At 37.1% G+C, this 26974-nt stretch overlaps 1 protein-coding gene across 1 annotated transcript in view; it reads right to left on the bottom strand.

Annotated features, from left to right (window-relative positions):
• The window catches only part of SEH1H (Transducin/WD40 repeat-like superfamily protein), a 233276-nt gene that overhangs the window by 141389 nt on the left and 64913 nt on the right, over positions 1-26974 (bottom strand). The gene's annotated exons all lie outside the window — the stretch shown is intronic.

Here is a 26974-nt window from a genome sequence, read left to right as displayed (position 1 = left end):
TAGACATACAAATACAGTGGAACTTCCAGTATTAAAAAATTCAATAAGCGACGAATTGTTTCACATCCAACCAAAGTTCTTCATTTTTCATCTCACACTTCCACATATTGAAATACACAGTGCACATGATTAAATATACTAGTACTAAATAAACCCTAAGTTGTAGTTACACATTATTCTGTGAGAATGATCTGAGCTCAACAAGTGCAGGGAAGATTCCTTCACAAAGCATACATACAACATAAAGACATCATACAAATGATGAGCTACAATCAATAAATTTGACAAACTGTTACTTTATTAATCGATCATGGTAACTAAACTCAAAATTTGTAAGTGTTGATATTAGAGTTTTATTGTCATTGTGTTTAACCGAAATGTAGGTGAGCCTATTGAATGTAAGTGTGTATTTTTTGTAAGATTAGATTATTGAAATCATAGTTGGAAAGCTTGGACTTGGTAAGAATGCACAGCCCAAAAAAAACAAAATTCAGCTCAAACTAGGCAAACATTAAACAAAAACTCGGCAACTTAAGAAATTGCTTCAAGCTTATTAGAAGCACTTCTTTTTTTTAAAACTCAATGACAAGATGTATCCAATGAGTCCATATATGACTCAAACTGTGTTCTCTATTAAATTTGATTGATTTGGATGCAAATTGTGTACAAAATTGCATCCTCATGTGACATCCCAATATAATAGTTTGCCTGATAACTATTCTGAATTCATGATGATTGCCTTTAAGCATCATCATGATTTGACAAAATTTGTAAATAGCATATTACAACACTTTAAATCATCCTCTTCCCTGATCTAGTTAAAAGTTAAAAGTTAAAACTTTGGAAGAGGTGCTAAATCTCTAATAGTCACATTTGAATCCTTGAAACTGACAGCATGATATTTCATCATTGATCACTGATGTTATGATAATGATACTATTAGTTGTCTAACTTCACAATTCTGGTCTCGACTCCCAGATCCAATCATTGTAACCAATGTTTTCATATGATAAGAGATCCAATAAGTAATGGGGATTTCGGAGTGGAGACCCAACAGATTGGAGGGGCAGTGATGGCAAGCTGCACAAGGCATCAGATGTGAGAAAACCCAAACAATTGATGTAGCTGAGTTTTTGCCAAAGACTCGTTGAGCTTTTTGGAAAAATTTTGACAAAAATGCAACAAGTAAAATTCATGATTTTTTGCTTCAAAAAATCGCCCAGCATATGATTGAGATGCTGAAAGGAAATGCTTAGAGCAAACCTGGATGATTTTTTGTGATTTTTTTGTATAAGTACCTGGAATTGAATACTTACGAAATCCTAGACAGCAATATGCAATTGAAGGAATTGATAATGAGTACTTCTCGAAATTTGAATCAGATATGAAATAATCTACTGCTAAACCAGACCCTAGATATTATATGAATGCAGAAAACAGAAAAATTTAATCAAACAGCACCTTATAAAAGTCATAATTTATGTCTAAGTGTGTTGATTTTAAACCAATAACAGCAGACATCATAAATGATGTTACCCTTACCCTTAACAGCAATGGCAACTCTAATCACCACAACAAATAGTAGTCTAATTTAGTAACTCAAACACCACATCTAGAAGAAGCCAAAAAATATAGAATACAATCTCATCTATTGTTTCAGATCACCACATTCATAATCTGCTAGCTATTAGAGCATTTTTAGTATCTTAGGTTCTTTCTATATTCCACTCATTATTCTACAGCCTTACTTAATGGTCATCTTATGCTAAATTGTTACACTATAGTTAGCATAATCTGGTCTATTTTTTGACATCTTATTTAGACAAGTTTGCTTTTTAATTAGTGATTTTTATAGCATTTGTAAACTCTATATAACCGGTATATTGGATAATACAATCATTTCTGTTAATTACCTTTTCCTCAAAATTTGTCTGGTAGGTTTTTACCATTTTTTTTTAAAACCAATACTTTTTGATCTTCAAATCACAGGATCTTGCAGTTTGTTATGGGGCATCCAGCTCACTGCAAAAGTTTGGAGGGTTTGCTGATTTTTTCTCTAAATCGTAACAACTGCTCTCAGTGTGTATATGTTTCCAGGGAAGGACAATTCAATTATCCAACATGAGGTTGGAAGTTTTGTGATAATTTCTGATTAGTGGCTTTGCAAATTCTGGGAAGGTTCATTACAGACTCATCTCAGTAGCAGAATCAGTGGTTGGCTCTTCTCTCTTATTGCAAACCATTCCAAAGAAGGGGACAATCTGCTCTATTTTTTGGCTACTCTTAGTCATTGATATCTGCATATCTTCGGAAGTTCTCAATAGTAGCAGAATGTTCTGAAAGGTTTATGAGCACAAGACATGTACAGTCTTCTGCAGGATAGTTGATATGAGAATATTTTTAGTAACCTAGGCTTTTAATATATTTAGCTCGTTGTTCTAGAACCTTAATTAATGGTCATTTATGCTTGATGCTTAGTTATCTTAATCTAGTCTACTTTTAGACAAAATTTCAATTTAGACAACTTTGTTTTTTATTTAACACTTTTTATAGCATTTGTAAACTCTATATATTCAATATATTGGTTATTACAATCACTTTGTTTTTTAAAGTCTCAGTGGCAAGATAATATAATGTAATGTCCCATTTTCTCGAATAAAATTTAACAATAAATAATATAAATAAGTTGATAAACTAAAAAATAATATTAAATACTAATAAATGAACATAATAGTATTATAATACAATTTATTATTTAATATAATATACTATATTAATTTAGTAATATAATATATTATTCATAGATAAATAATAATGTTAGTAGAATATTAAAATGAATAATAAGCTATGATTATAATATAGATAAATAATAAATAAAATATATTCTAATCATTATAATATTTGATCGTTCTAAATTAAAATTTTGTAATATATTCTCATATCAAGATCATTAGATAATTATTAATATTAACAAACCAAAGTTTAATTTATATGAAAGACTACAGACTAAATAGATTTTGAACACTAAGGAGAAAAAGACTCCAACCCCAAGATAGATAATAACGATAATAAATACAAGACATATATTACCCACTGGTCAACAAGAATCAGATATCACATTCAGGTAGCAACAAGAATAGAATCGTGAACTGCAAGTTGGTGATCAAAAACAATTTTGAATAAATGATAGTTTGATCAAATGATTAAGAACGTAGTGAATACAAACAAGCATAACCGGAGCAATCATTATATTTGAAATGTACAACAATATAATAATCATTCAAAGACAAGTAGAGTATTTCAGATACATCCAAAAACAGTAAAATAATATCAAAGAATAAACATTAAGGTTGGAAGGAATGATGAAAGGAAAAGCACAAGTGAATAGACATGTAGAATGGATATCAACTAGAATAATATAACATACATTCAAGTGTACAGAAATCAATAGAAGATTTAATACAATTATCATATGTACCAATGTATGTGAGGGAAACCATCTATTTTATTAATTACCGAAAAAAACAAGTACATCATTCATATTCCAAAGTTCTTACATACAGTTTGGTTGGTTATGCAGACCAACCGACACTTCCCCTCACCAACAACTACCCAACCTCAAACTAACTATCCTTAATTACAACATTGTATTATTAGGCCTACATCTATCCCCCCAAAAAAAGAAGTCGTCTTCCAAACAACTACCTAGCAAAAAACAAAATCTACTATATTTCAAGAAGTACGTTGGGAAGACGTCCCTAGACTGAAGGCCCATTCATGGATATGTTGTAACACTCGCTCCACAACCATGTGCTTAGCTCAAACTCCTTGAAGTAGACACAAGGCATCCATTCTATCGTTTTCTACTTCCATCGATTTGGCTTCTAGAGTTGCTTTTGCAGCTTGCCATTTTGCTTCCTTTCGGCTTGTCAATTCCTTTTCTTCTTCCAGTCACTAGTCAAGTCCTTTTCCTGCTGCAGTGCTAGGAAGGTGCCTCGAAATACTTCCTCAATCTGGACCAATGACTATATGAGAAGTGGCTGCTCAAGTGTCACAGGAACAATATGTCCAGTCTGCCAAATTACTGTGGCATGGTCATGCCCAACTCCACTCTGCATAAGTAAATTCCAAGTCGTATAGCAGTTTGTCTGCATAAATGCCACCAATGACTCTACTGCTCTGATGATGCCTTCTAAATTCTACCCCTAAGCCTATGTCGTGATCTCCTTAGTGGCCCACTCCATGCCCTGTAACTCCTTAAGGAAGTTTTCAGCTTTTTTCTTCAAATGAAGGTGTTGCCATTCCTGCTACTGGTTCTAAGGGCTCCTTGTGAGGTTCCATTCAATCTTCTATCTCTTTTTCCAACGGAGTTGGTAAAAAGGGAGGTATCATTTCAAATTTTCCCAACAAATTATCTGCCTCTGCCAATAGCAGTGTGTCCTCATCTTGTGCTACTGGCGTACCTGTACTTGTTCTCTCCATGAACTTCTCCCCCTGTACTTCCTCCTTGCCAGTAAATTGAACTAGCAAGGCAATTGGTTCAGCCACCTCGGTACCTTCTGGTGTTGCTAATCTAATGCTATGTGCACCCTTCCAGTGGCATCGAAGATCTATCATCTTAGTGTTAGGCAATTAGCCCGGAGAAAAGAAATTCCCTGGAATGGAAATGTGTTTCACACCCAATTGAGGAAGTAGTTGTCAACCTATTTACATACCCTCTTCTGTATGGACTCCTACAGTCTCCATATTCCCCATCATACCAACACCATCAATATTTGTACTAGTCTCTCCCATACTAGCCCCCTCTGTAACATCCTTCGTACTAGTATTCCCTGTACTAGCTGTACAGAGTTATTGACAATAAGCAATTGTACGACCTCCTTCCTGCCCTCCTTCCTTTGTACGACCTACTGTACCGCCACCTTCTTTGTCTGATTCATCAAAAAAAGATGCCCCTATAGTGGTCTCTTCTCCATCTAGTTCTCATCTTCTCCATTTGTGGTATGCGCTTGAACAAAAATGTCAAGTACTGCAATTTGCATTAGTTTCTTTTTCCTAGGCTCTCCCTCTCCAGGCACTATTCCAAAGACATCAAGATGAAACCAATATGCCATGGCTGGTTTATAGGGTTCCACCCTGCTTGCTGGTACGAGCATCCTCCTATGCTCTGGGGCTACTTGTGTTCGAAATGCTTCCAAGAATAATGCTATGGCATGATGGGCATGTAGAAAGCTTTATGTTTAACAAAAAAATCTAACAAAACTTGTGCCTAGTTGTAAACCCTTCCCATATTCAGTCCATTTACTATGGGTAGCATCTAGATGGCAATATCAGACGTGCGACTACCACCAATAAGTTTTCTCTTCACTAGGTCTACAATATGAATATTTTCTTCAACCACAGTTGTTATTCTTACTTAGAATGTTCTTCCATTCTAGTTTTGAAAGATCATCCCTACACATCAAGCAAAGCCATTTCTCCTTCTCTTCCATTGTCATCTTTGCGATTTTTGTTACATCGTGCCCTTTGTTGGGGGTGCCAACTACTTTATTTATCTCTTTTGGAGAATATGAGATAGTGAGGGTTTGCTGAAAATATTGAATTATAGACTTATGCCCCTTCTTGTCGTATCCAACAAGCATGGTTCACAACACAAAGTCAAATTCCTTTAAACCAAAAATGGGCATATAAATTATTTTATCTATCTCTGCTTTTTGTAATGCCTCCTTGAGCATATGGTTCTCCTTTGCATTCTCCCACCATGTCCGACACTCGCTCCCTACTACACTTTTGAATGTGATGTTGGGAGTTGTAATATTCTGCATTCTTCCCCTTATCCTTCTTTGTAGCCATTTTTCTCACCTGCAAAACCTTGGTCTTTTTTGAATCGATGACTTTCCCTCTTCATGGGTTCCCAATGCTTGTCTTCGCCATCTTAGGGAAGTGCGCATGTCTCCAAGTGGCTTTAAGTCTCTCTATATTCCAACGGTTTGTTGTCTCGAGATGTTGCTTGAATGTTCCTTGGTACAGTTTCACCTCTTCTCTCGCCACTCTTCACGCCACTCCTTACTATTTTTCACGAAAATGTCATTCCTTACTCTACTCTGATACGTAAAATCCTATCAATCGACTATGAAAGCTCCCACGCGTACCCTTATGGTTAATTTTTTTTGTACCCCTACTCATCCCCTTCCAAATTTTTCTTGCTCCTTGCGGTCGTCGTACACTTCTGATCTTGTAGTCTACCCATATGTGGCTTCCTCTTTGTAGGCTTATTGTTCATACACGGCTTGTTGTTCTTCATACGCTAGTTATTCGTACACGGCTTGATGCTCTTCTTCGTACACGGGTATTGCGTACACTTGGGGCTTGCACCCATACGAGGCCTCCACTTGCTTCCCTTCTTCGGACACAATCTCCACAGGGCACAGTTGGAGTTTAATTTCGTACACGGTCTTCACGGCGCACGCTTGGAGCTCGTACTTATATGCTTGTTCCAAGTTCCCTTCCTTTCTTTACCCCTCGCTCTCCTACCTTCATTATTCCCACTCTTCCAAGTATCCTGTCATTACAACATACATCATATTTGCCTATTAAGGTTGTTCTTCATACTCCAGCTCAATTTCATACTAGTACCTACACATAATGCCTTTTGTACCACAATAATGGGTACTCCAACTCTGTCGCATGTCACAATTCCTTTCACTTGAGCGCTCCTTTTTACATATAAAGAGGCATTGTTAGGGTTGTGTTTTCCTTTTGATTTTAGTATTCCCTCTTTAGTCCTCCCTTCTTTTATTTTTATCATGTCTTCCTTTATTTCCTCTGCCTGGCTTCCTTCTTTTATGTCTAGAGAGTAAATAGAAAAATCCTCTTTCTTGTCTTTATAAGGTTTCATCTTAGACCCATTGACTAGGTCTTTGAGAGAGCTATTATCTAAGGTTGACAACTTTATTGCTTCATTTTCCCTTACTTTCATTATCCTATATGGGCCCAGCCATCTTACTTTGAACTTACCTGGTTTTATTTCATTTTTGCCATTACACTTGAGTACCAACTACCACTGTTTAAAATTCATTTTCTTCAAATGTTTATCATGCCAAAAAATTTGTCTCCCTTGTGCCACTTCAGTAGCCCATTGAGCCATAGTCCTCCTTTCATCCTATTTTATTAAAGCATTTAACCGTTCTCTTAAACTCTCTATATCCCTTAGCTTGTATTCAACTACTACTCTTAGACTGTGTACTGCATATTCCACTAGCATCACAACCTCCTACCCACACATTAAGTGAAAAGGGGTCTGCCCAGTGATGGCCTTGTAAGTAGTCCTGTAAGCCCATAAGACTGATGGAAGTCTCTCCTCCTAATCTCCTCTTTCCACTCCACAAGTGTTACACAAAATAGTTACAAAACTTCGTTCGTGGCGTCCACTTGACCATTGGCCCTGGGGTAGTATAGAATGGAAAAGGAATAGAACATTTTGTACTCGCTTGACATTGTTTGTAATGCGCCCTCTTCCGGATTAAGGTTGAATGTTGTAACCTACAACCATTCATCAATATAACATAGAAAAAAATGTATATAAACATATTAGAAATATTGAACTAAATAAATATTAATCTAAATACTACCCTCGCTACCCTTCCTAATCCTTCGGAAGATACTCTTCTCAAATCACCTAACTCTCTAGTGAGAATTATATCTCAATAAGATAATTATCATACAAATAGCATCTTTCTTAGGCCTCTTTGGAATCTCTGACAACACTACTTGGCAGAGATCCCACCTCTAACTAAGTCTCTTATATCAAACATATGCATATGTTTAACCACTACAATATATATTGTCTCTAAGAGATTCTCTACAAATCTCTCTCTGGGATTCCTATATAGAATCCTGACATTCAAGTAAGAATGTCTTCTAGTCTCTAAGTTCTCTTTATGAGAAATTCAACATCCACAATATATGCGCTCTACCAAGATTAACTTGGTCTCTATAAGAACTATATATAGTTCTTATCTCACATAATTATCAATCTTAGATTGATAATTTTCTCTATTACATAATTACATTTATTTCTGCAACATAAATAAAACATATGCCTCTAGTTCTTAGATTTGGAGTCATAACCTTTCATCAGCATATGATTCTTTTTACTGCCTCCACTAAAAAGAGGTTGGGCACCATATCTCTGTGATGATTATAATCTCTTCACTGATATAGTATTTGTTTAATATTATTATCTTCTTATCTAAAGGACTAAATCATCACTCAGGGATCACTGTTATGTTTTATACATGCACATGCTTTGTGAGTTCTGATCACTCCTTATCCTCCACTTAATATTTCTGTCTTTGCTTCCCCCTTTATTGCTCTCTGTGATTACAGTATATTCTATCGCTTAGTTATGATCTTGTCCAATCTATCACATGGATTATGATGTCACTATCTTGTTTTAGTCTTCTCTCTCCATGCATTGTTATTAACCAATTGACTGCTTTATTCGTTTCTTGTTTTATTTATTTCCCTCCTTGTCCGCTGCCTATGCTGTCATGATCTTACTCACTGTCAATACTTAGTGCCTGGATCTTTATTCGCTGCTAATATTTCTTCCCATTTATGTCTTGGCTTATTCGAATCTATTTGCTTGGCTCCCTCCTTTCTTATGTTATCACATAATTGCTCCTTTGTGTTCTGCTATCTTATTTTCTTATTGTAGAAAAAGAATAGCTCTTATTACTGCCTGTGTATAGCCAAATGTTTTTAGTTCTCGAAAATCTATTCTGGGTCAACATCGGCTGAGGGATGTTTGGTTTTATTCTTAACTTAAACTTTTCCCTCCTTATGATATGTCCATTGAGTTGATAGTGTGTCAGATATGATAAATCATTCTCTATTTATTACTCTGGCTTTTCTCAATTTAACTTCCCACTCGATTATACTTTTGTCCTCCTCAATCTATGTTTGGTCCACGTTATTTCCCTAGCATGTTGCACTTTCCTTACAAGCTATTCTTCCAAGTAATATAGTTGTATTGTTTGATCTCTATCTTCTTCCCTGCCCTGATTATCTTATACTAATTTGATTATATATCTTCCCTTCAAATACATGAGTCAAGAAGATCTAGTTGTGACTCTTAGTTGCACTCTTTCAATTTGTTAGTTATTATCATTATTATTATTTAATAATATTAATTAATGTGAACTATTATTATAATTGTATTATACTATTATGTATCTATTTCTATTTTCCTTGTAATGTATTATTTTATATTTCAATTGTATATATATATATATATATATATATATATATATATTTGATGGTTTTTATTATAACAATAATATAAACTATATATTGATTAGCATGGATAAGGTCTCTATAATTTTTAACATATTATATATGCATTAAAATAGATTGATTTGTATGTCATTTGCGGGTCATGACATTGTTCGGATTGCCTGGTTTACAAAGAGGACTCCTCTGTCACTTGTTAACTGTAGGGGTATGCCGAACCGAGTCACTATCCGTTCATAGAGGAATTTGGTCATACTTATGGATGTGTTGTCTAGAAGTGCCCTTGCCTCCACCCATTTTGTAATATATTCTATTGCAACCGCTATATATCTACATCGATGAGTGTTGCTAGTAGGCAGAGGGCCCACAATGTCTAAACCTCGACGTTCAAATAGTTCTTGTGGCTATGAGGGAAATAGTGACATGAAGTCTCTTTTGAAAGGTTTCCCTGCCCTCTGACATGTATCACAACTGAGGACCCATTCCCAAGCATCTGCATGAAGTTTAAGCTACCACAGTCCTTCCAAGAGTACCTTTCGAGCTATGCCAAGCCTTCATGGGATTCCCTAAGGACCCCAGAGATCTCTTCCTCCATCACACATCTCCTTAACACCTCATCTGGCCCCATCTTATACAATAACCCATTAATCAACTGGAATGTCCTCCTTTTCAATACAATATTTCTTCTTTCACCCACAAGCATCTCTCTCGGAAAGGTAGCAGTGGATAGGTATTGGCCAATGCCTTTGTACCATTGCGGGAATACGAAGATTTAAAACAAGTAGGCATCTGGAAAATCTTCATTTACTCCATTTCCCGCAGGTTCTCCTAACTTTATTAGAGATAGTTGATCTACAATCACATGACTTTTCCCTAGCCGGACTATGATGTTAAGGGTAAACTTTTGGAAAAGAATTAACCACCTATTTACTCTTCCTTGGATAATAGGTTTGTTAACCAGATACATAAGAGCTTGATGATCCCTGCCCTTTGACATGTATCACAACTGAGGACCCATTCCCGGGCATCTACATGATATTCGCTTCAGGAAGACATTGCCTTTGGGTCGAGTTCCCCTTCGGACCAATATTGCCTTCAAGCAAAGATCATCGTCAGCTGAAATCATGTTTGCAACATTTCACTTCTTTTATTCCCATGCTCGCTTCTCTCTTCCTTCTTCCATATCTCCTTTCACACAAAATAGTAATCTGTTATATGACTTGACTAGAGTGTAATTAGATTATATTATATTTTAATTTTATTATTATCTATCTGGTTCGAATATATAGGTGCCTAGTTCTGATCTAGTTCAAAATAGGTTTGGATCTAACCCAAATACAGTATGGGTCTGGACATGGTCTGTGCTCAGGAAGTGTGGTTCGACACCGGTCAAACCTAGTTTGAATTTGGGCAGACCAGCTAGTATTTGGTCAAAACAAGTTTGTACCTGGCCAGAAAAGTAATAGCAACATATTTATTTTGCAAATTTTATGAAATTTTGTGATCCCTAACTCCTAAAAGATGTTTAAAACTAACTTGTGTTGCATTTTATTGCTCATTTGGTGTGCAAATAAATAATTTTCTCTTGACGTGGAGCGAATGGGTAGTTGAGCAAAAGTTTGGTTGAGCAAGAGGGAGTTCAAAGATTGATTTTTGAGTCTTCATCAAGTGTTTGTCTTATTCCTACACTTTGCAAGCTTCTAATGGGTAATAAAGGTAAGTTATTTTAACTTGATTTTGTTTTTGTTTTAGGTTTTAATATTGTTCTCATTTCTCTTTAATTATCCATAAGGTCTACCTTTTTGTCCATTCTCTTCTTTTTATTTTGAACGTGGATTAAGTTTCTTTCCATAGGAACTCCACCGGCGTCCTCCTCTTCCTCTATGGCCAATAATATACAACAAAGAATAGATCCAAAATTTGGTTCTCCTTTGTGGAAGTATTGTTATATTATAAGACCCCGCCTAGGAGGTGATGGATTTTGCTAGAAATGTTAAGGTTGTAATGTAGAAGAGGAATAGATCATATTATCAGGTGGTAGGTCATTTGTGTGGATGCCCTAGACGAGGAGTCAAGAAATTCCTTAGAAAAAAGGATAGCACCTATACCAAATGATGCAGTATTAAAATATATCATGGAGCATGAAAAAGAAGAAGAGAGAGAAGTCGTAGACAAAATATGCCCATTAAAAAAAATCAACAGGAATCTAATCTCTCGTCTTCAAATATTGTAATAGAAGGCTCCTTTTAAATTATCACAAATGAGCCTTAAAATAAAACTCAAGCACCCATTTAATGCAAAACGAAGGGACCTATAGAAACTTCATATCAAAATAAGACTCGAAATATTGTCGACCAAGATAAAGCAAGATGCAAGATAAGTATCGATTGTTTCAAATGGGTGGAAAGATTCAAGAAATCGTCCCTTAATAAATGTCATAGTGGTGTTTGCTAAAAGGCAACAATTTTGAAATCCCTGAATTGTGAGGAGCACTTGAAACATCGATTTATTGTTAATATTCTCGTATATGCCACTTAGTCAATGAGACCAAGAAACATTTTTCAAATCATAACAGACAATGCAAACAATTGTGAAGAAGCTGGTTTGTGGGTTGAAGAACAATAACCATATATCATACGGACACCTTCTATGGTCCACTCATTCAATCTTCGGGTACAATGTCATGTCCCCAATTTTTGCCCCTCCTTAGTGACAACATTTCTAGCAAGGTTGGTCTATTATCTGGTTCCCATAGGCCAACAGAGCATAGAGGGAACCAACCCAAGGGCTTTGAGAGTCATGCATGAGATTCCCAAGTACTTTGGAGCAGTAGACAACAGTTTCCTACAATTTAGGAGGGATTCCTAATTTGTAGGGATTGACTAGGAGTGATCTAGGAGGCATTTGGAGACCTCGGCGAACGTTTTGGAGACTTAGAGTGCATCTCCTATTTTTTAGGAGGCATTCCTATTTTTAGGGATGGACTGCCAGTTGACCCATCTTGTTCGGCATCAGTCACAGACAGGTGACAAGGTCAAATTCATGTTTGATTGGTCATTTTGGGCCTTTTGGGACCATTTGGGAAATATTTTAATATATTTAAATATTTCCTAAGTTGGTGATTAAATAAATTAAATAAGGTTAAGTTTTAGCCATTTTGGAGTAATAAGGAGTTTTTTGGCCTCATCTGGATGCGCATCCTATGGTGTGATAGCTCGTTGGAAAGGTCTCAAAATTATCTAAATCTTTCTCTTTGGTCTCAGGGCATTTCAGTGAAAGGAATTCTATCTATGAGGAAAAAGGTCATTTTCTAGTAACATGACCACTTTAAAATAAGAAATTATAACATTTTCACTACACAATGCCACTTGGAGACACTTAGGGTTCAATTTGCAATTGAGAGGAGGTTATAAGGAGATGGAAGCTTCATTCTAAGATCATCTTTTGCATATTGGAAAACTTGTTTTTGTGAATTGGCTCTGAGAGAGCAATTCTTCATCTGGGACGCAAACCCCAAGTTCTGGACTGGCTGGGACGTAGCCCTCGGCAGTTATTGGCATTGGATTCTTCAGACATTGTGCTTTGCTATCAAGGATAGAGTACACCATTCTTTATTGTGGATTCAGGTTGCAGATTTATGGTTTCAGCATTACAGATTGATTCTTTCAGCTGGGACATGATTCCTTGCAGTCTTACGGCTGCCATTTGCAGCAGTTTGGCATCATTGTTGGATGTAAGCTCCTTGGAACTGCATTGGATTTATTATTTGGCTTTATAAATCAGAAATCTGCCTGGTACGATTTATAGCAATTCTGATTTGGCTCTATGTTCTTATTTATTTTCAGTCTCCTCTCATGTTTATTGTTCATTATTTATTACTATTGTGAAAACTATCAAAAAACACAAAACAAAAACAAAACCTTCTGCAACTTCTGTCTATTCTCAAAAACCATCAAAGAAATCACAGGAAAATATAGTTTATTAATTTAAAAACTACAGCAGATCAGCAAGGGCATCTATCAGGGATCTTTCATACAAAAAATTGGGAACAAAATTTGGGTGAATCAAAGAGGTGTATGCAGAGGCTAAGGGCATATACATGTTAGTCACAAACTTCCACATGACTAGGAAACTTCAGATTATTCCCAGGATTCGAGCTATCAAATAAACTTGAAGTAGTAATTAAGTTAAAAGTAAATAAATTTAGTATTTTACATTTCCTGGTTTTCATAATTTGATTGTGTAATGTGTATTCCTTTTTAAAGTTTGTTGTATTTTTTCGCTATAATTTCTATTACAAGTTGTTGAGACCTGTTTTAATCAAACTTAATCGTCTTTAGACAACTTGTGAAAGTGAAAATATGGAGGCAAAGCAACACGGAGAGGGCAGCACAAATTAAGCAAAGGATATTGGATAACTCATGGTGGGAACATGTGGAGTATCTCCTTAGCTTCACTGAGCCTGTTATGGGTGCCTTGGAGAGGTGTCTCATGGCATAGACTCCACACTTGAGAAGATGAAGAAAATCATAAATGACAAAGAGCAAGACTTTGAGGAGACCTTCAAACAATTGCAACCAATTGTTATAGAAAAATGGGACAAGATGACTACTCCTCTACATCTGCTGCTTATGCATTGACAAGAAAATATAATAGTAACTCAATATGCCAAGAAGGCTGCCACCATATAGAGATTTAGAAGTGTTTGATGGGTACAAGGCAGGATTCCTCAAACTTTTTCCTGATGATAATATGCAATATTTGATTGCAAATGAGTTTATAGAGCTTGTGAATGCAAGAGATCTCAGTAATGATATTCTTCGTCATTGGTTTAAGAAGGATGCTCACGGTGGTACCTCCATGGCCAACAATTCCAATTTCTGCAGCCACTTGGAATCAAAATCATATCACAAGTTTCATTTTAAAAACAATAATTGACTTTGTCTTCATAGTTTGCTAGTAATTTATAACTTCAACAATTTTATTTTATTGTTTACATTCTCTTATCTTCATAGATTGATAGTTCATCTGCATCAGAAAGAAATTGGAGCACATATTCTTTCAACCACTTAGTAAACTGCAATAGGTCTCAATAATGATGCTCTTCTTCATCAGTTTAAAAAGAATGCCCATAGTTGTTGTTACCTCCATGGCCAACAATTCTAATTGCTGCATCCCCTTGAAATCAAAATTATATAACAAGTAAGATTTATTTAAAAAATAATAATTTACTTTGTCTTCATAGGTTGCTAGTAATTTTATAAATTCAACAATCTTATTTTAATTGTTTACTTTGTCTTGTCTTCATGGGTTGCTAGTTCATCTGCATGACAAAGACACTGGAGCACATATTCTTTCAACCACTTAGTAAAGCGCAATAGGTCTCAGTAATGATGTTCTCCGTCATCGATCTAAGAAGGATGCTCATCGTTGGTGGTACCTCCATGGCTAACAATTCCAATTGCCCCTTGCAATCAAAATTATATTACAAGTTTTAATTTTAAAAATAAAAATTTACTTTCGTCTTCATATGTTGCTAGTAATTTTATAACTTCAACAAGTTTATTCTAATTGTTTACTTTGTCTTGTCTTCATAAGTTGCTAGTTCATTTGCATGAGAAAGAAATTGGAGCAAATATTTTTTCAACATGTTACATCCTCTATTTTGCTTAATTTAAATATTCTATATAGTCGTTGAGACTTCATGCAAAGTTGAGCTGATTGGTTAAATTAGTTATTCGTTATGGTTTCATGTGAAAATGAATTGTTGGTTATTCGTTATGATTTCATGGGAATTAGAAATATTGGTTAATCATTGTGAAGTCATATGAATTGGAAATAGCTAGCTAGTATCGCTATTTGTTATGGTAATGTTAATTACATTAAATGATTGGAAATATGCTACATTGCATGAGGACACATCCCCACCAAAAAGGCCAAGTTTTGGAAATGGGGAAGTCCCCGAGACGGGGGTGTTAGAATCTGAAAAGATTAATAACCCAGAGAACTAGTGCAAAGAATAAATATCTAAACTATGAATGCAAATGATACAAAATCAAAATAGCAATACAAAAATAGTCTCCAAGAGATAAATGCAAATGCTAGAAGCAAAATAGCATTAAGAGGATGCAAAAACAAGAGATGCAAATACAAGCCAGGTAGCATGCTTATATAGGCTAAGAAGAGGGAGGAGGTGGCAACACCAACAAATGAGGAGCAACCATCTATCGGACTAAAGATAGCAAAATATCTTTCCAAGATAGCTAATGGATGCTCACATGTAGGAAGGTGACATCTCACAACCATTCACCTAATAAGACATGCTTTATTAACCTAAGCGAGATTATTAAAAGTGTAGGAAAAACCTAGCAAAATAGGAAAATTAAAAAACTACTCAACACCCCCCCATAAGCTAAGCTTAGGTGGATGTAGAAATGGGTCCCGACAAGTCAAGCCTGATGAGGTACCCATGTACATAAGATTTCCCAAAAGAGAGAGAAAAGAGACCCCCCAAAAAAAAGTTAGGACTCTGAGTGAGAGGAGGAGGCCCCCAAAAAAGATGAAGCATCCCGCACCCCCAACAAAGCTCGCAAATGAAGGAACTTGCTCTCAGTGAAGGGTTTGGTGAAGATATTAGCAACTTGCTCTGAAGTCAGACAATAGCAAAGGTCAATAACATGACCATGGATGAGTTCCCGAATGTAGTGCATGTGGACCTCTATGTGTTTGGTCCGCTGATGATGAACCGGATTCCGTGAGATCTGAATGGCACTCTGGTTGTCACAAAATATAACTGATGGCCGTCTAATCTGGATACCAAACTCAGTGAGAAGATGTTGAAGCCAAATGGCCTCAGTGGCAGCATTTACAGCCCCCCGATACTCAACCTCAGTAGAAGATAGAGCAATAGCAGACTGCTTTTTGCTCGACCAAGAAACAGGACCTGACCCAAGTGAGAAGCTATACCCTGAAGTAGACTTGCGATCCTCAAAATCACCTGCCCAATCTGAATCTGTGTAGCCCACCAAATCAAGCTCAATACCTGCGGCGTAGTGAATCCCACAACTATGAGAACCCTGAATGTAGTGAAGGATCCGCTTGGCTGCTTTCCAGTGCAACTCATGGGGCTCCTGCATGAATCGAGAGACCATGCCTACAGCATAGGAGATGTCACGTCTCATATGAGTCAAATCAATGAGACTCCCAACAAGTTGGCGGTACAAAGTGCCATCAACAAGTGGAGAAGAACATTGAGCCTCAAGTTTGACTCCAGAAAGGAAGGGAGTCGGAGCAGGCTTACAGTCAGCCATATGAAACCTCGAGAGTAAATCTAGAGCATACTTGGACTGTGTGATAGTGATCCCAAAAGGAGACTGAAGGATCTCAATCCCGAGAAAGTAATGCAACAAGCCCAAGTCAATCATCAAAAAACTATCCTGAAGGGCCACTTTGACAGCCTTAATGGTGGGTGAAGAACTTCCTGTGCTCAGCAAGTCATCAACATACAAAACCAAAAATAGAAGTGAATCACCCTGTTGCAAAATGTAAACATTAGGATCAGAATGGCACCGAGTGAACCCAACTAATAGAAGGAAGGAGTCCATCTTGGCATACCAGGCCCGAGAAGCCTATTTGAGGCCATAGAGAGACTTCCGAAGACGACACACAAGTGAAGAATCCTGAAGGAAGCCTTGTGGCTACTCCATGTAGATCTCCTCGTGAAGGTCACCATGAAGAAAAGCACTCTTCACATCCATCTGATGTACTTCCCAACGATTAGCTGCAGCAATGGCAAGAACAATTCGAATGGAATTCATTCGGGCCACTGGCGCAAAAGTCTCAAAGTAGTCAATCTCAGAAACCTGGGAGAATCCTTTGGCGACCAAGCGAGCCTTGTGTTTGTCAACTGACCCATCTGCTCCAAATTTTGTCCGATAGATCCACTTACATCGAACAAGTTTTCTTCCTTTAGGAAGAGGGACAAGATCCCAAGTGTGGTTCCTCAGCAAGAAACTATACTCTTCCTACATAGCTGTATCCCAATCAGGAATACCAGAAGCCTCATGAAAGAACTGTGGATTTGAGGCAGTAGCAATGAAGACATGTGGAGCATCCTGGAATTGTGAACGAGTTCGCCTGGTGTCTGATGGATCCCCAACCCAATCACCTGTAGACTGCAAGGTCTGTCTAGCCCAAAGTGGACAAAAAGATGGAGAATCTAAAGGGGAATCATTAACCTCTAAATGATGACTATGAGAGGAAGGAGGTGAGTTCTCTGAATCACTTTCTCCATCAGAAGTAGAGGTAGAAGACTGTTCAGGTGAATCTGACTCATCAGAAGATCTGTCATGTATTCCAAGTGACTCTAATATCAAGGTAGAAGGAGTTAGAGAAGTGATAGAAAGCGAGCTTGAAGATCCCTCCTCAAATTGAACACTCCTCTCAATGAATAACTCATGTGTAGTAGGGTGGAGCAACCGATAACCCTTCACACCATCAAGATAACCTACAAATATGCAAGGTCTGCTTTGCGGATCCAAGGCCTTACGTTTCTCTGTAGGAATGTGGGCCCATGCAAGGGAGCCAAAAACTCAAAAGTGCTTAACAGATGGTTTCGGACCGCTCCAAGCTTCAAAAGGAGTAACTCCCTTCAAGGCTCGGTGAGGAACATGGTTCTGGATATAACAAGCACAGTTAATGGCTTCTGCCCAATACTGTGGTGCAAGAGATCTAGAGTGAATCATACAGTTTGCCATTTCCTTCAAGGATCTATTCTTCCGTTCTGCAACACCATTTTGTTGAGGATTCTATGGAGCTGAATGTTGTAAATCAATCCCCTCTGAAGTGCAAAATCTTTCAAACTGATGGTTGACATACTCACAACCATTGTCTGTGCGCAAAACCTTGATGGCTTTTCCAGATTGCTTTTCTACAAAAATTTTGAAGTCTTGAAAATGATCAAATACCTCTAACTTCTGTTTGAGAAAGTACACCCATGTATATCGAAAAAGGTCATCAATGAATGCGAGGACATATCGGGCCCTGCTGAAAGAAGGATGTTGAAATGGACCAGCCAAATCACTGTGAACTAACTCTAGTATCTGTGAAGCTCTCCATGCCTTACTTTTGTCAAACTTTTCCTTAGGATGCTTACCAAGAATGCAACCTTGGCAAACACCTCCTGAGAATTGAACCGAAGGCAACCTTGTGACCATGCTCTGCTGGTTGCGCTGATGCAAATAGCGGAAGTTAAGATGGCCAAACCGCTCATGTCATAATTTACTCACATCATTAGAGTGAGTGAACAAAACAGATGAAGGAGGATCAGGAACAAAGTGAGAAAACAAATAGAGTCGTGACTGATGATCTGCTCTCCCAACTGCAACTACAGAATCACTATGCAACTCACGTATCTCCACTGAATCAGGAGTGAACTCAACCCGCTTGCCTGAACCTGTGTGAGTGATCTGGTATATTGATAGGAGATTAGTTGATAGTGAGGGTACACGAAGAACATCATGGAATGTGCCATCCCCCACATCAACAGACCCTCTCCCACACACCTCAATAGGAGTGTCATCACCCATCAAAATAGAAGGTATAGTACATGGCTCCAAGGATGCAAGTTCTTCCTTAGATGAAGCCATGTGGTGCGAAGCACCCTAATCAAGAACCCAAGTGGATGGTGAAGAAGCAACTGCAACAAGAGCCTTGCCCTTTCCTTTCCCCTTGTTGTTTTCTTTTGCCTTGTTAGACTCTTCATTAGAACTTTGTTTGATAGACTGAGGAACACTAATATTATTCTTCTCAAGAATGTATGTCAAGTGATCAATTTGTTTCTTCAAACATTTATGTTCATCATGACCGGGTCTTTTACAATAGGCACATTTAACCTTTTCTTTCTTAGGCTTATCGCCCTTAGAGGATGAGGTATCAATAGTTGCTTTTGAAGCAATTGGTATCTGATCCTTCTTTTCCTCACTATTATTTTGTTTCTCATCCTTACTATTGTTGTTACTACTTTTGTCCTTTTTGTTCTTTTGTGCCTTGGTTGGCAGCTAAGGCATGTGACTTAGAGGACTTAAGAGTGCCCATCTGGATTAGCTTGTCCTGTTCTCGAGTGAGATTGATAGCAAAATCATCTAGAGATGGCATAGTGAATTGAGTACCAAGCACCCTTAGTAGCACAGAAGTTAGAGACAAACACAGAATATTTTGAACTTAGCTTAGAGAGAATGCTAAGAATCAGTTGTTCATCTTTCTTTTCAATTCCACATTGTTTTAACTGCAGATTTAGTGATTTCAAATTGGTGAAGAAATCTTGGATTGTGTTGAAATTGCCTGGACTTAAACTAATTAATTCATTTTTCAACATACGACCCTTCAATGAATCTTGTGTGCCAAATAGTGTTTCTAGCTTGGTCCATATTTCATTTGGTGTATCCAAAGACTAAATGTGAAATAGCAAGTCAGGAGAAATAGACAAACACAATGTTCCATATGCCTCATCACATTTGTTAAACCACTTAGGCTTATCTTCATCTTTATCAAGTTCAGTTTCAAGTCCCATAGTTATCCTATTTAATCTAGCTTTCCTAAAGTGAATTGTCATGCGTGATTTCCGCTCAAAGTAATTGTATGGAGTTAGGATGGGCATATTTGTTTGATCCATGATGAAGAAATGCAGAGAAGAAATGCTAAAAAGAAGAAAACCTAGCCACGACAATGCCCCCCCCTTTTTTGCTCAATCAAAGAACCCCCCCCCCCCCCAAAAGAAATATGATTTGGCACTTTATTTTAGTGCGTTTACAACTACCACTAGAAAGAAATACTTAGTGGTCTTGATTTCAATGCATTACAAAGCCTCATGAGGAGCATATGCTGAAAGTGACACTTAGGCACAATAATCAAGGAAACAAATAGCACCACTGTGATCTACTCGAAAAATCATGCACTTTCAAAAAAAGAATCGCCTCGATACGAGGTCGTATGAGAAAGTTATGATCCTTCGAAGTTTCCAAAACGAGAACTATGCACAGTTACAGCCAAGAATCTGCAATTTTTGAAAAATTTATGCATGAAAATCAAAAACCAACTCCACTAGTGGATAGAGCACAAAAAATAGCCAAGGTCATAACAAAAATCATCAAAATCGGAGTCTATATGAGCAAGAACGAGACATTTGAAAACTGCGTTCAAATTTGCGACTGCCAACAAAGAGGGGTACGGCTGTAGCTTTTTGTGCTCGATCCTGCAAAATATATAGATTGCATGCAAAATCTAAAAGATACCTAGATGGTTTTTCGAGGCTGCGAACAAAACCCAGAAAGCATTTCTCTTGCTGATATACAGAAGACGTAGTTGTAGTGTAAATCCGACGCCTTTAACAACAAAAAACAACCCCAGCAACCAAAAGACATCATGAAAAGATTGAATCAGCTACCTAAGTCAATAAATGGCATGTTGTGGAACCTGCAATATTGATTGAAAACACCAAATATGCAAGTTGGTTGTTAGATTTGAGATTGAAACCCCAGTTTTGCAACTTGTATGACGATCTCTGATCTCGGTGAAATGAAAGCCAAATCTGACTTTCTCAAGCTTGCTGGACGCGTTGGAACAACCAGAAATGCTACAATCACTTAGGGATTAAAAATGTTTTTGTCAAACTTTTCTGATTCTCAAAATCATTCGAAGATGCGAGAGAAGAGCATACTGGGTTTTTCAAATATTTACAATAAGATTTATTAGCCCCCCCCGTAAATTTCTCAAATAAGTAAACTAAAATCTACTCTTGCACGTAGAAAAGCTCTGATGCCATGTTAGAATCTGAAAAGATTAATAACCCAGAAAACTAATGCAAAGAATAAATATCTAAACTATGAATGCAAATGATACAAAATCAAAATAGCAACACAGAGTTAGTCTCCAAGAGAGAAATGCAAATGCTAGAAGCAAAATAGCATTAAGAGGATGCAAAAACAAGAGATGCAAATACAAGCCAGGTAGCATGCTTATATAGGCTACGAAAAAGGAGGAGGTGGCAATACCAACCAATGAGGAGCAACCATCTATCGAACTAAAGATAGCAAAGTATCTTCCCAAGATAGCTAATGGATGCTCACATGTAGGAAGGTGACACTTCACAACGATTCACCTAATAAGACATGCTTTATTAACCTAAGCGAGATTATTAAAAGTGTAGGAAAAACCTAGCAAAATAGGAAAAATAGAAAACTACACTAACAAGGGGAACGAGTATGGGACATCCCCCCGCATGCCCATTTCCCAAAAAATCAGGAGACGTCCCAATAATGTAGGAACTTTTGGTAGAAAAAAGGGGCATACAAACATCCCCAGTATGAAAAAGGATGCCAATGACGTCCCTTGTTTATCCCAGGGACAGTCATTTGTCCCTTTTCTTTGTGCGGCCAAACAAAAAAGAATAAAGCCGAAAAGATTAAAAAAATTATATATATAATTGGGCGTCCAGTGGGTCTCGCCTCCCCAATAGCCCAAGAAGGTCAAAAATGACCACATAATGCTAATTTGACATTTCATTTGTTTTGCATGTGCAGTTGGAGTTTCTAGCAGCAGATTGGGGTTTTCATTTTGCAAGAAGAGGAGGTGATCTTTTTACTTCCAAGAGCTTGAGAAGGGGTTTGAGCTTCCTGTATTGAGCACCAAGTATGAAAGTCTTTATGCTTAGATATTTCAATTTTTAAATAGATTTGCAACTTGAAAGAGTCTGATTTTTATTTTATTTTTTCCATTGGTTCAGCTTATATTTTCATTGCATATTTAAATCTCAAAAGAAAGCACAATAAGAAGCAATGGAAGTACCAATAGTAGTGGTGGTGATGAGGATTATGTGATTGGGGTGATATTGCTAATAATGGGACTAGGAAAGAAGTTCACCCTAAAACTAATTTATTTAAATGCCCTTCCACCATCATGAGCAAATATGCTAAGAGTCCTTTCAATAAGAAAAAGCCTCTTCTCTAATATGCCACACCTAGCCAACAAAGTAAAAAGAATGCAAGTAGGATTAGTGTGTGGGGTTGTCATGTTTGTCATGATAATTTTAGGGGCAGCTATACAAAAGTGAAGTCACACTTTTTAAGTGTTGCATGCCATGGAGTCAAAGTTTGTCCTGACTTGACAGATGAGAAAACAGTGGAATGAAAAAAATTGCACTTAATGGCTAAATGGAAGGGCAAAATTTGACAATGACATCACCATATGTTCACTCACAATCATCTAAGCATATGTCATCTACCATTGGTACTACTGGCAGCCCTACTAAGACTAGAGGAAAGAGGAAGATGGGTAGTGGTGAGAAAAGCTCGGTGGAAAGTTTGTTTAATGCACAAGCAAAGGAAAATTGTGAGGCATACATTGGTAGATTCTTTGTTGTTAATGGTATCTCATATCATGCAGCTCGTTACACAAACAAATGGTGAAAGATATATTGACTACGAATCCCTCATTTGTAACCCTGGTGAGCATATGCTACGAACAACCGTCCTAAATAATGAGTACTCTAAGATTATTTTTTGTTTGATGATATGAAATGTACATTGGTTAGAACAGGCTGCTCTATTGTGATGGATGAGTGGATTGATGTTAGACATCAGTCACTCATCAATATCATTGTCACGTCCCCTACTACCTCTTGTTTTGAGAAAGTCATAGATTGCTCAGGGAAGAGGAAGGATGCAAAGTTCCAGTTCACCATTTTGAGGGATTCCATAGAGGAGGTTGGGCTGGCTAATGTATTACAGGTGATCACAAACTCTATTAGTGTGTGCAAATCAATCGGTTTGATAATAGAGGGTGCTTACATGCACATCTTGTAGACCCCTTGTGTTCATGCATTGAACAATGCAGTAAAGGGCATAGGGAAGATTGAATGGGTGAAATGGGTGGTGTTAGAAGCTAAAGAAGTACAAATATTTATATGCAACCACCACACCTTACTTGCTCTGTTCAGATCCTTCGCTAAGGAGTTCCTCAAACCAGCCGAGACAAGGTATGTGAATTTTCATTATAGTTTAGTTTGCTTTAAGTTAATTTTAATTTATAATTGTTACAAACTTACATGTGATGTGTTTAATGATTAATTTAATTTATAATTGTCTCTATGGGTATTGCACATACTTCATCTTGATGGAGAGGATGATTGAGGTGCATGAAGCCCTTCAATTGATGGTGGTGAATCCAAACTGGGGACAATGGTCCAATCCTAAGTCTTATGAAGGAAAAGTGGTGAAGCAAGTGATAATTGATGACAATTGGCAGTCCACAATGAGGTTAGTTGCTGATTTTTAAATTAAATGTTAGTCTTTTGCTTTATGGTTTTCATATTAACTTAAAATTTCTAATTCTAATTTTAATTTTTGTTTGAATCTTGCAGATATATTTGCTCTGTCGTAGCCCCCATTGTAGATGTCATTAGACATATTGATATTGACGCTCCTAGTCCTCGAGAGATATATGAGACTTTTCACAATATGTTGGAGAAGATGAAGAAAATTGTTGCAGCAAAGGATCCTACAATGGGGTTTTATGAGGCGCTGTAATGTCCCCGTTTTGGTTGACATTGTTTTACGTGCCGCATCAGTCTATCACGGACTCTCGTAGACTGGTGGTTGTGATGAGAGAGTCATTCTGGCATTTATTTGAGGATTGGATGGCTTATTATGCTCTTGGAGATATTATTTTATCATTACTTTTTATACGCGGCCTACGTGTTATAATTTTAAGTTGAGATTGCACTTTTTATTGTATAAAGTTATTTTATTATAAAAGTGCATTATAATGGGATTTTATAATGGATGTTTCTAGAAGTTCTTAGTAACTTCTTAGAAAAGGATGCTTCTAGAAGTCCTTAGTAACTTCTTAGAAAAGTAAATAAATAGAGGGCTTGGCCTCTCATTTGGAGAGACAGGAATTGATGATTCTACTACCATTTTCTTTGAGCATTTGTGGCACCATCCAAGTCTGCAAATATTCAGCATAATCCTTGAGAACGATACCTCTCAAGAGATTGCATAACTAAAGAAGTGAAAGACCTTCTGAAGGGTTGCACTTTGGAAATGGTATTCAACCATTTCAAGTTGAGCTTAATTTGTATACTCAGACTACTTGAGGGTTTGAGTTTTAAAAAGCAATCCGAAAAAAGCAGATCTGAAAAAGCAGTCCGAAAAAGCAAGTCCGAAAAAGCAGATCCGAAAAAGCAGTCCGAAAAAACAGATCTAAAAAAGCAGTTCAAAAAAGCAAAGCGAAAAAGCAGATCTGAAAAAAGCAAGTGAAAAAAGCAGAATAGAAAAAAACAAAGCAGAAAGGCAGCATTGGAGAAAAATATTACAGCCATCTACAATCAGGTTCCTTTGAATATCACATGCTTTGTTCTTATCATTTAGATGCATATTAGGAGGTAAGGCTGTAGGTGAAATGTTGTAACAGATTTAAGCATTATTCGTGCGGATGTAAGCCAAGAGTCTTGGCCATTTCATACTAGCATTGTAGTTAACATTTTATGTGCAATAAAGGAGACATAAGTTGCTGGTCTGATATAGTGTAATTGAATATGTATTTATCATTTATGATCAGCTTATTAGTTTGCATGCCAATTGTTTGACAAAATGTCAATTGGCTGTAGGTTCTCTTTTTTGGCATAAATAATGTTGTAATTTCACATCTCAAGTGTTTGTCAAAATTACTAGTTGTTGTAGCTACATATTGCAAATAGTTTCAGTCACATATATGCATTAATATTGTCAAAATAAGTTGCACATTCATGTTAGGTCATTGTTTAGTCAATTCAGAGTCTTCTTGCAAGCCAAAATGTCAATTGGCTGTAGGTTCTTTTTTTTGGCATAAATAATGTTGTAATTTCACATCCCAAGTGTTTGTCAAAATTACTAGTTGCTGTAGCTGCATATTGCAAATAGTTTCAGTCACATATATGCATTGAATATTGTCAAAATAAGTTGCACATTCATGTTAGGTCATTGTTTAGTCAATTCAGAGTCTTCTTGCAAGCATTCTTATTGATGCTAATTAAAGGAAAGAGCCATAAAAGCAAACTGAAATTTTATATCAGTCATATGACCCTTGTATGCAAAGTGTTTTCTTGAACCTTTATCAACAATTTGGCATCAGATTTGAGCAGGGTCATTACAGTGGTATCAGGGCAGTTTCCTGCCAGCTTGATTGGGTTATTTCAGATTGAATTTAATTATTAGTATGGCTTTAACAGGAGACAAGGATTTGGAAGAAAGAATGCACAATATAAAGAAGAAATTAGATTGTCCATTTCAGCGAACAGAGGACCTTCTAAGAACTTTGGAAGAGTTGGGAACTTATTTAGGCAAGTTTGATCAGTCAAGACCCGATGCTATGCAAACAGTTTTATCTCCAGCATTTGGTTCGTTGGTTAAGCCCCGATTATTGAGACATCATAATGAGGTAATAAGACTTACAGCTCTCTCTTGCATTAGTGAAATCATGAGGATAATAGCTGGCCTTAATTCTTATGACGATCAGATTATGAGAGAGGTACTTCATGCCATGGTAAAAAGCTTTGAAAAGTTGGACAACAACCAGAACCCTTAGTTCACAAAGAGGGCAAGATTACTTGAAGTATTTGCAAGGTGTAGATTTGAAAATATTATGCTGGCAATAGGTTGTATTGGTGACATACACAGGATGTTTAATACATTTTGGAATATTATGGACAAGTTTCCTCCCAGCAGGGTATTGGCATCAATGCACTCCATCATGTTCACAATCTTGTTTGAGGGGGAGGATGAAATTTCTAAACTTTTGGCAAAAGACTTATGGTATGTTTGGACAAAAGAGAGGAATTTGTCACTTATGGCATGTACGTGGTTAAAGAGCCTGATTGATAGGCCTAAGGATTGTACCTTCCCTATGACAGGCAAAAACTTGTATGAAGAGTTTAATAGACATGCGAATTCGATACAGGGAGACATTAGCACATCTTCAGGTAATGGTTTATCTGCATCATCTTCACAGGCAGAAGGGGTTACAGATGTTGTGCAGGTTGAGCCAGTTGCATCAGAAGGTGATATCAGAGGCACACCGGATTGCGTGATTGACACAGATAATGATTCCAGTACAGTTGGCCTGGATGAAGTTACAGCAGTTGAGGATACTGTCATGTTTGAGGATAGTACAGTTGATTAGAAAGTGAGCATTAGGAACTTTGTAGAAAATGAGTATCAGGCATAGTTGGATGCTTCTTCACATGAGATAGAGGCTAGTAGCTCTTCACTTGGTTTGGCAAGCTAGCTGAAGACAAGGGACAAGGATATTGTCACGGCTTTATCTCATCATGACAGGATGCATGGATTGATTGAGAATCACATTTGGATGATTCAACTGCAGGAGAGACAGAAAGGAGTCACAACAGGTTCTTGTGACGACTTACAGCAGATCAAGGAAGGCATGGAGCCAATGAAGGTAAGTTACATACACCTACTTTCAGATCGCGATCATCTCCTTAATCTTGCAGGGATCTATGTAGATGCATTGAAGGAGGAGGAGGAGGTTGACCGGCTTTCTCATGAGCTGGAGGATACTCGGAATTCCTTGGTATGTACTCAGTTGGCTCTCCAGGATTCTAAGAGACATGTGGACGAGCTTTGTCTTG

This window comes from Cupressus sempervirens, chromosome 7, assembly GCF_028749045.1.
Source record: "Cupressus sempervirens isolate cs-2001-9-10 chromosome 7, ASM2874904v1, whole genome shotgun sequence".
NCBI lineage: Eukaryota > Viridiplantae > Streptophyta > Pinopsida > Cupressales > Cupressaceae > Cupressus > Cupressus sempervirens.
The sequence above is the reverse complement of the archived record's forward strand: the minus strand, read 5'-3'. Positions and strand labels throughout refer to the sequence as shown.